The sequence below is a fragment of the Triticum urartu genome, chromosome 1 (genome assembly GCF_003073215.2).
Source record: "Triticum urartu cultivar G1812 chromosome 1, Tu2.1, whole genome shotgun sequence".
Classification (NCBI taxonomy): Eukaryota; Viridiplantae; Streptophyta; class Magnoliopsida; order Poales; family Poaceae; genus Triticum; species Triticum urartu.
In genome coordinates, this window is record NC_053022.1 from 26,714,015 (window position 1) to 26,723,208 (window position 9,194).

Below are 9,194 nucleotides of genomic sequence, written 5' to 3' on the forward strand. Positions count from 1 at the left end.
GGAGGCCAAGAAAATCGTTTTCCCTTTTGATTTGCCGCACATTAGGTACCACACATGCATCAACGATTGCATCATTTATCGGGGGGAGCACGCGGGAAAAACTAGTTGTCCAGTGTGCAATGCTTCTCGATACAAGAAGGCAGGAAAGAAAGCTCCTCAGAAAGTTGTATGGTACTTTCCGATCACTCCCTGTCTGCAGCGGTATTTCATAGATCCTAAGGAAGCAAAGCTCATGTGCTGGCACGTGGAGAGAAAGAAGCCTGACGATGGAGATGATCGGAGGCTGAGACACCTCGTAGATGGTAGCCAGTGGAGAGCATTCAACGCCGTATATGGATTTGCTGCAGAAGATCCAAGGAACATCGTGCTTGGTGCGAGTACCGATGGCATGAATTCGTTTGGAAACCAGAACACCAACCACAACACATGGCCCGTTATTGTATGGATGTACAACCTCCCCCCATGGAAGTGCATGAAGACAAAGTACATACACATGAGCATGCTGATGCAAGGGCCGAAACAACCGGGAAATAGTATTAACCTGTATATGGGGCTTCTGCAAGAGGAGCTAGACACGTTATGGAAAACACCGGCATGTACATGGGATGCCATAAAAGGAGAATATTTCCATATGAGAGCCGCGCCGATGACGACGGTGCATGACTATCTCGGTTACGGGTACACCTCAGGCCAGGTGTGCCACAGATACTGCGGTTGCACGAGGTGCATGGATGATACAACGTCTCAGCAGCTTACGTCAACGAAAGATGGTGGGTCCGGGAAAATCATGTACACGAGGCATCATAGATGGCTCGAGAAGGATGACTCGTGAAGAAAGCATGGAGATCTATTCAATGGGCTAGCTGAGCTTCGAGGACCTCCAGTAAGAGGAGCGGCGCCGAAATCGACGAGCTGTTGAGAAACTAGGAACAATGCTCCGCGTCGGGAAATATCAAAAAGGCGCCGAAGCCGCTGCTGAAGGTATGGAAAACGAGGTCTATTTTCTAGGACTTGGAGTACTGCCCCAATCATGACACACCTCATTGCCTTGATCCAATGCATATCACGAAGAATGTCCTCGAGAGCTTTCTTGGCACACTAATGAATATGCTGAAGAAAACCAAGGATGGGCCGAAGACAAGGAAAGAATTGGAAGATTTGAAGATCAGGAAAGATCTCCACCATAAAAAGTTGATCGAGGAGACGGAGACGGAGACGGAGGAGGGGGAAAGGGGCAGAAAAGTCCACAAGAAGGAGGAGAATTATTGCCCCCTTCTTGCTTCACCTTAAGTGCGAAGGAAGATTGGATCAATTCATCAAGTGCCTTATGGGAATCAAAGTCAGTTCCGGTTATTGTGGGAAGATAAGCAGATTTCTAGACCCCAATAAGAAAGGTTCAGCGGGATGAAGTCTCATGACTGTCTCATGATGATGACGCGGATACTCCCGGTTGCCATTAGAGGGATAATGGAGAAGCACGTCCGTGACATGCTTACTGGTCTCTGCAACTTCTTCGACGTTATATCTCGAAAGTCAATAAGTGTGAAGCAGCTCCGAAGACTACAGGAAGAGACCATTGTCATACTATGTGAGCTTGAGATGTACTTCCTGCCCGCGTTCTTTGACATCATGGTGCATCTGTGTGTCCACATCGTGGATGACATCATCGACCTCGGGCCGACATTCCTTCACAGCATGACGCCGTTCGAGAGGATGAATGGGTCATCAAAGGATTCGTTCGTAACATGTCCCATCCGGAACGGAGCATCGTCCAGGGGTATCTGACGCATGAGTGCGTCTCCTTTTGCGAGAATTATATAAGCGTGAGATACCCTTTTGTTGGTTTGCCCGTCAAGAAGCACGATGGGAAGCTCGAAGGAGATGGTCACAACAACAGCCGGAGGGAATTGCACGTGGACTACTCGGATAGACGGAACGACTTTGACAGGTTGTAACACCCTCGATGCGACTATAGTTCCCACGTGTCGAGGCACGACTTAGAGACATAATCGCATTGAAGGCATATGTCGCAAGTCAGGCAATCATCACAAACATCCCATGTAACATAGATAATAAAAGGGATAACATAGTTGTCTTACACTCGCCACGTCAATCAAGTACATAAATAACATTACATCATCCAAACACTCATGGCCTGACAACGGCGCCAAAATAAAAGATAACCCAACATGCGACATGGTCCCGATCACCCCCAACTGGGTACCACTACTGATCATCAGGAAAGGAAACATAATAACGTTGAGAGTCCTCGTCGAACTCCCACTTGAGCTCGAGCGCGTCACCTGGAGCGGAATCATCAGGCCCTGCATCTGGTGTAATAGTAATCTGTGAGCCACAAGGACTCAGCAATCTCGCACCCTCGCGATCAAGACTATTTAAGCTTATAGGTAAGGCAAGGTAAAATAAGTGGGGCTGCAGCAAGCGACTAGCATATATGGTGGCTATCCTGTTCGCAAAAGAGAGCGAGAAGAGGAGGCAAAGCGCGGAGCGAGAAACTAGAGGACAACCTGCGCAAACATTACTCCAACACCGTGTCCACTTCCCGGACTCCGCCGAGAAGAGGCCATCACGGTAACACGTTGATTCATTTAAATAAGTTAAGGTTCAAGTTATCTACAACCAGGACATTAACAAATTCCCATCTGCCCATAACCGCGGGCACGGCTTTCGAAAGTTCAAATCCCTGCAGGGGAGTCCCAACTTAGCCCATGACAAGCTCTCACGGTCAACGAAGGAATAGACCTCCTCCCGAGACGTTCCGATCAGACTCGGTATCTCGGTTCTTCAAGACACTTCGACAGGTTAAAACAAGACCAGCAACACCGCCCGAATGTGCCGACAAATCCCGAGAGGAGCTGCACATATCTCGTTCTCAGGGCACACTCAGATGAGCCAGACGTCGGGTAGGCCAGCCCAGAGTTGCCCCTGGTAGCCCCGGACATCGCTCGGTTGGACCAACACTCAGAGGAGCACTGGCCCGGGGGGGGGGGGCTAAAATAAGATGACCCTCGGGCTCCGGAAACCCAAGGGAAAAAGAGGCTAGGTGGCAAATGGTAAAACCAAGGTTGGGCATTGCTGGAAAAGCTTTAATCAAGGCGAACTATCAAGGGGTTCCCATTATAACCCAACGGCGTAAGGAACGCAAAATCCGGGAACATAACACCGATATGACGGAAACTAGGGCGGCAAGAGTGGAACAAAACACTAGGCAAGAGGCCGAGCCTTCCACCCTTTACCAAGTATATAGATGCATTAAGATAACATGGCAATATAATGATATCCCAACAAGTAAATAAATGTTCCAACAAGGAACGGTCTCCAATCTTCACCTGCAACTAGCAACGATATAAGAGGGGCTGAGCAAAGCGGTAACATAGCCAATCAACGGATTTTGTAGGAATGGTGGGTTAGAGGTTGACATGGGCAATTTGGGAGGCTTAAAAAGCAAGTGGTTAGGCATCGTAGCATTGGCATAGCAAAAGAGAGCAATCTAGCATAGCAAAGATAGAAGTGATTTCGAGGGTATGATCATCTTGCCTGCAAAGTTGTCAGAGTTGCCTGGATCCTCGAAAGCAACTCAAGGGATCCTCGTTAGTGACTCGTCTCCCGGCTCTACCAAACAAGACAAACAAACAAACAGAACACAATCAACCACGTGCAAGGATCAAACAAGAGGATGCAAACATGGTATGCTATGCGGGAGGCATATGCAAGATGTGACAGGAAATGCAAGATCCTGGCCTCAACTTAGAAAACCAAGTGTGCCACTAGAAAGATGAGATGAAATCGCTTGAAAACGATATAAAGAACGCCGGAATCGGAGTTACGGTTTAGAAATGGCAAGCGATTCAAATATGACACCGCTTAACAAAAGTCCCTTAGTGACCTTGAGCCAAAAGGATCACAAAATACAATTGCAAGCATGTGAACATAGCAAAAACATAATCAGTTTTCAGACTTAGTGAAAACTGACACATGCTGAAATATAGCTCAAGTAGGCATGTTTACGAGCTCGATGCACTCACTACGGTGCAAGTCATGAAAAGCTAAGCATACATCTATAAAGAACACACAAAATGCAATCTAGACATGGCAAGAACAATAACATAGCATGCACGGGTCAACTACAACATCATCGGCAAAATTGCAAACAAGTTGACAATCTGCCCAGATTCACAAAGTAGCAAAAGTAGAGCTCGATTGACTCAAGCTAGGGTGCTCCATAATTGCAAACAAGGACATGGATGGATAGAGCACTACAAGATTAACAAAACATACTTACTGATCATCCTCAAAAGAGGCACGGATCACTTGGAAATAACAAGAACATATGGCCATATGAGATAAACGGATCAAGGACAGTGAAATTACTAAGTCCCTGAAAACAGAATTACCAAGTGCACCACTTTGCAAGCTTGCACTAGGCACCACACACATCACAAAAATACATGGGTTGCACCTCTGGAGAGATGGCAAAACCCTTTACAAAACATATGTAGAGCAATAGGGCATATCATGCACACAATAATCATGGCAAAAATGACAAATGTGCAAATGGAGTAGCAGATCTGGCAATTAACTCAAGTAGCCCTCTTCTAACAGCATTTCGGGCATCAAGATGACCTCAAATGAAAATGATGCAATGGAACGAAATGATGTACTCTCTGAGGCGAACATTTTGATATGCTATATGCCCAAAACGGAGTTACGGATGCGGAGAAACAGCACGATGAAGTTTGGAAAAAAATAATGAGAGGGGGAAAATCAACCCTAGGGTTTGTCCCGGATCTGGATCGGCACGCGAACCGAGGAGCTCCGGCGAGGGTTGACTTGCTCCGGCGAGGTCGCAAAAACCGGCGGGGAGGAGAGGGAGAGCCGGACCCGGCCGGATCCGGGCCGGATCTGGCGACGGACGGCGACCCGCGGGCGGCAGCTGGTGACGCGGTGCACGGAGCAGGGCGGCGCCGGTGCGGAGGCGGCGGCGCGCCGGCGTCGAGGCGGCGGGGTGGAGCAGGCGGCGGTGCGGTGAGGCAACGCCCTCGGGCGAGGTGGCGCGGTGGCGCTGTAGCGCAGGGGCCGGGAGGGCCGGCGCTGGGCCTGGCGGGCCCGCGTCGGTGGGGAGGCGGCGAAGCGGTCCCCGGGACAGGTGGCGGCGTCTGACTGGTGTGGCGGGGCGGGCGGACACGTCCGGCCGTCCGGATTTCGTCCGGCGGCGCGGAGGACGAAAGAGACTAGGGTTAGGACGAGGGGGATCCGGATTTTCGGGGAAAGGCCTTTATATAGGCATAGAGGGAGTTAGGAGAGTCCAAATGAGGTGCGGTTTTCGGCCACGCGATCGTGATCGAACGCTCTAGATGATGGAGAAGGTTTTGGTGGGTTTTGGGCCAAATTGGAAGGGTGTTGGGCTGCAACACACACGGTGCCTTTTCGGTCCCTCGGTTAACCGTTGGAGTATCAAACGAAGTCCAAATGGCACGAAACTTGACAGGCGGTCTACGGTAGTAAAACAAGGCCGCTTGGCAAGTCTCGGTCCAATCCGGAAATGTTTAATCCCCACACACGAAAGAAAGCTAGAAAAGACCACCGAAGGAGAACGAAGCGCCGGAATGCAAAACGGACAACGGGGAAAATGCTCGAATGCAATTGCAATGCACATGATGACATGATATGAGATGCATGACAACGATAACAACACACGGAGACAAAAACCCGAACCTGAGAAAATAAAATAACTTAATGCCAGAAATGGCAAGAGTTGGAGTACAAATTGGGAAAGTTACATCCGGGGTGTTACACATGTCTAACTTAGTAGTGCTACAACACCTAGATGTGGTAGATGATTATGTGGCACATCACAAAGAAACCATCGCAAAGAAGTACCGTGATAAGGGGATGCTCAAGACGGATGACGAAGTTACTGTAGAGCATAATGCCACTTTCTTGCGCTAGTTTAAATAGCAAGTTCTTGAAAATCCCCCGGAAGAGGGCAGTTCGGACGGATTGCTCGTACACGCCTTAGCACATGGCCCCGCGCCCAAGCTGGCGACCTATCAGTCCTACGATACCAATGGGTACACGTTCTACATGGAGGCCAAAGACATGGACAGTGATTACCAGAACTCTGGGGTGACAATTCAATGCGTGACTGACGCCAACGGCACAACTAAGAGATTCTACGGAAGGGTCGAAGAGATCTGGGAGCTTGACCATGCTGGAATGCATGATGCGACGATATTCCGTGTCAGATGGGCCAAGGACATCGTAAGAGAAAACAAGTATTTCACCACCATGTATATACCCGACGCGAAGAGCACTCCCGTGAACTTTAACGTCATCGCCAAAAATGAGCCATGGGTACACACTAAACACGTGACACAATGCTTCTTCATAACCGACCCGGCCAATACCAGTCGTGTTGTCATGAGGAGATCCAAACGGAGCATCATAGAAATGGATGGAGTAGCCAACTGTAACGCCCCGTGACCGATGTGCCAGGTGTCGTCCAGTTATTCGTTGTTGTTGCCTTGTCATTGCTTGCGTGTCATGCATTGCATATCATGTCATCATGTGCATTTCATTTGCATATGTGTTCGTCTCATGCATTCGAGCATTTTCCCCGTTGTCCGTTTTGCATTCTGGCGCTTCGTTCTCCTCCGGTGGTCATTTCTACCTTCTTCTCGTGTGTGGGGATTAAACATTTCCGGATTGGACCGAGACTTGCCAAGCGGCCTTGGTTTACTACCGGTAGACCGCCTGTCAAGTTCCGTACCATTTGAACTTTGTTTGATGCTCCAACGGTTAACCGAGGGACCGAAAAGGCCTCGTGTGTGTTGCAGCCCAACACCCCTCCATTTGGCCCAAAACCCCAAAACCTCTCCATCATCTCGGTCGTTCGATCACGATCGCGTGGCCGAAAACCGCACCTCATTTGGACTCTCCTAGCTCCCTCTACCTATAAATATGTCCTCCCCCCGAAATTCGCGGTCTAACCCTAGTCTTCCTCCCCCGCGCATCCGGCACGCGCCGGCCGGACATGTCCACCCCGTCCAGCCACGTCGCCCGTCCAATGAGAGGCCGCCACGTCATCGCGCCGCCTCCCGCATCCAACCCGCGCGCCACATGTCCTCCCCGCGCCCCACTTCGTCGGGGCCCGGAGGAGCCCAGATCCGGCCCTCCCCGGCCCGAGCCGGGCACGCCGTTTTCCCGCACAGCCGCCGCCCACGTCCGTCGTCTTCGCCATCTCCGGTCGCCGGAATCGCCCCGCCGGAGCGCTCCGCCTCGCCGGCGCGGTTCCCCATCCGCCCCGCCGCCGCCAGGTCTTCGCGCCGCCGCCCGCTTCGGCGCCGCCTCTTCGCCCGTCGCCTCGCGCCGCCTCCCGGAGCGCGCCGCCCGTCGACCCTCGCCGGAGGCCCGCCGCCCGCGCCCTCCTTCGTCGCCTCGCCTCGCCGGCGGGAACCGGCGTCACCGCCCTTGCCTCCCCGATCCGATCGGGATCGAGGGAGCCGACGAGCGCCCCCGTTGACCCTTCGTGGGCTCCGTCTTCGGCCCAGCACGCCGGACTGGTTAGGTCCAGCGTCAAGCCGACCCAGCTCCACTCCCCCGGCCCGTTATATTTTTTCACGAGGGTATATTTTTTTCGTCCAAGTCCTTTTTCCATCTTCTCATATGCCCATGTTCATTGCATCATAACTCATCATCCGTAGATCCGTTTTGGGCGTGTAGCATATCAAAATGTTCGTCTCAGAGAGCACATCATTTCATCTCATTGCATCATTTTCATTTGAGTTCATCTTGATGCCCGAAATGCTGTTAGAAGATGCTATTTGAGATAATTGTCAGATCTGCTGCTCCAATTAGATATTTGTCATTTTTGCCATGATTATTGTGTGCATGATATGCCCCTGAGCTCTACATGAGTTTTGTTATATGTTTTGCCATCTATCCAGAGGTGCAACCCATGTATTTTTGTGATGTGTGTGGTGACTAGCACAAGCTTGCAAAGTGGTGCATTCGTTAATGCTGATTTCAGGGACTTAGCAATTCCACTAAGTCCTTGATCTGTTTATTCTCAATATGCCATATGTTCATGTTGTTTCCTAGTGATCCGTGCCTCTTTTGAGGATGATCAGTAAGGATGTTTTGTTAATCTTGTAGTGCTATATCCATCCATGTCTTTGTTTGCAATTATGGAGCACCCTAGCTTGAGTCAATCGAGCTCTACTTTTGTCATTTCGTGAATCTGGGCAGATTGTCTACTTGTTAGCGATTTTGCCGAGGATGTTGTAGTTGATCCGTGCATGCTATGTTATTGTTCTTGCCATGTCTAGCTTGTATTTTGTGTATTCTTGATGGGTGTATGCTTAGATTGTCATGACTTGCTCTGTAGTGAGTGCATCGAGCTCGTAAACATGCCTACTTGATATCTTTTCAGCATGCTCCAGTTTTCACTAAGTCTGAGAACTGATTATGTTTTTGCCATGTTCACATGCTTGCAATTGTATTTTCTGATCCCTTTTGGCTCAAGGTCACTAAGGGACTTTTGTTAAGCTCTTTGAGTATCTCCATGCCATGCTTTACTTTGCCATGTTCAGATCATGTAGCATGTAGTTTGGTTGCTCCAAAGTGTGCTATCTGGTCTAAAATTACAGGCTTGTGTTAATCTCACTAAGTCTGAAACCTGTTTACCAATTGCACTTTTGCCATGCTTGTTTGAACTTGTTAATGGATGAATTAGCCGTAGCTCAGTGTTCATCTTTTGTTAAGCTTCATGAGTGGATCCTTGCCATGTATTTTGTTGTCTTGTTTGGGTGTTGTAGCATGTTCATCTTGTTGCATTTAGATGGCTACTTGTTGTATATCGCAGACTGGTGCCATATTTGAATTGATTGCCATTTCCAAACCGTAACTCCGACTCCGGTGATCTTTAATATCGTTTTCAAGCGATTTCATCTCATCTTTCCAGTGGCCACACTGGATTTCCCAAGTTGAGGCCAGGTTCAATCATTCCTTGTCAAATCATGCAATATGCATCGCATACCGCAATCCCGCATATCATATCATGTCGTGTGTTGGTTGTTTACTATGTTGTGTGCTTCTTTCCGGTTTGCTTCTTCGGGTTGGTCGATAACGTCGCGTTTGTGAGGCCCGTTTGTCTACGTCCGTTTGTCTTCTTC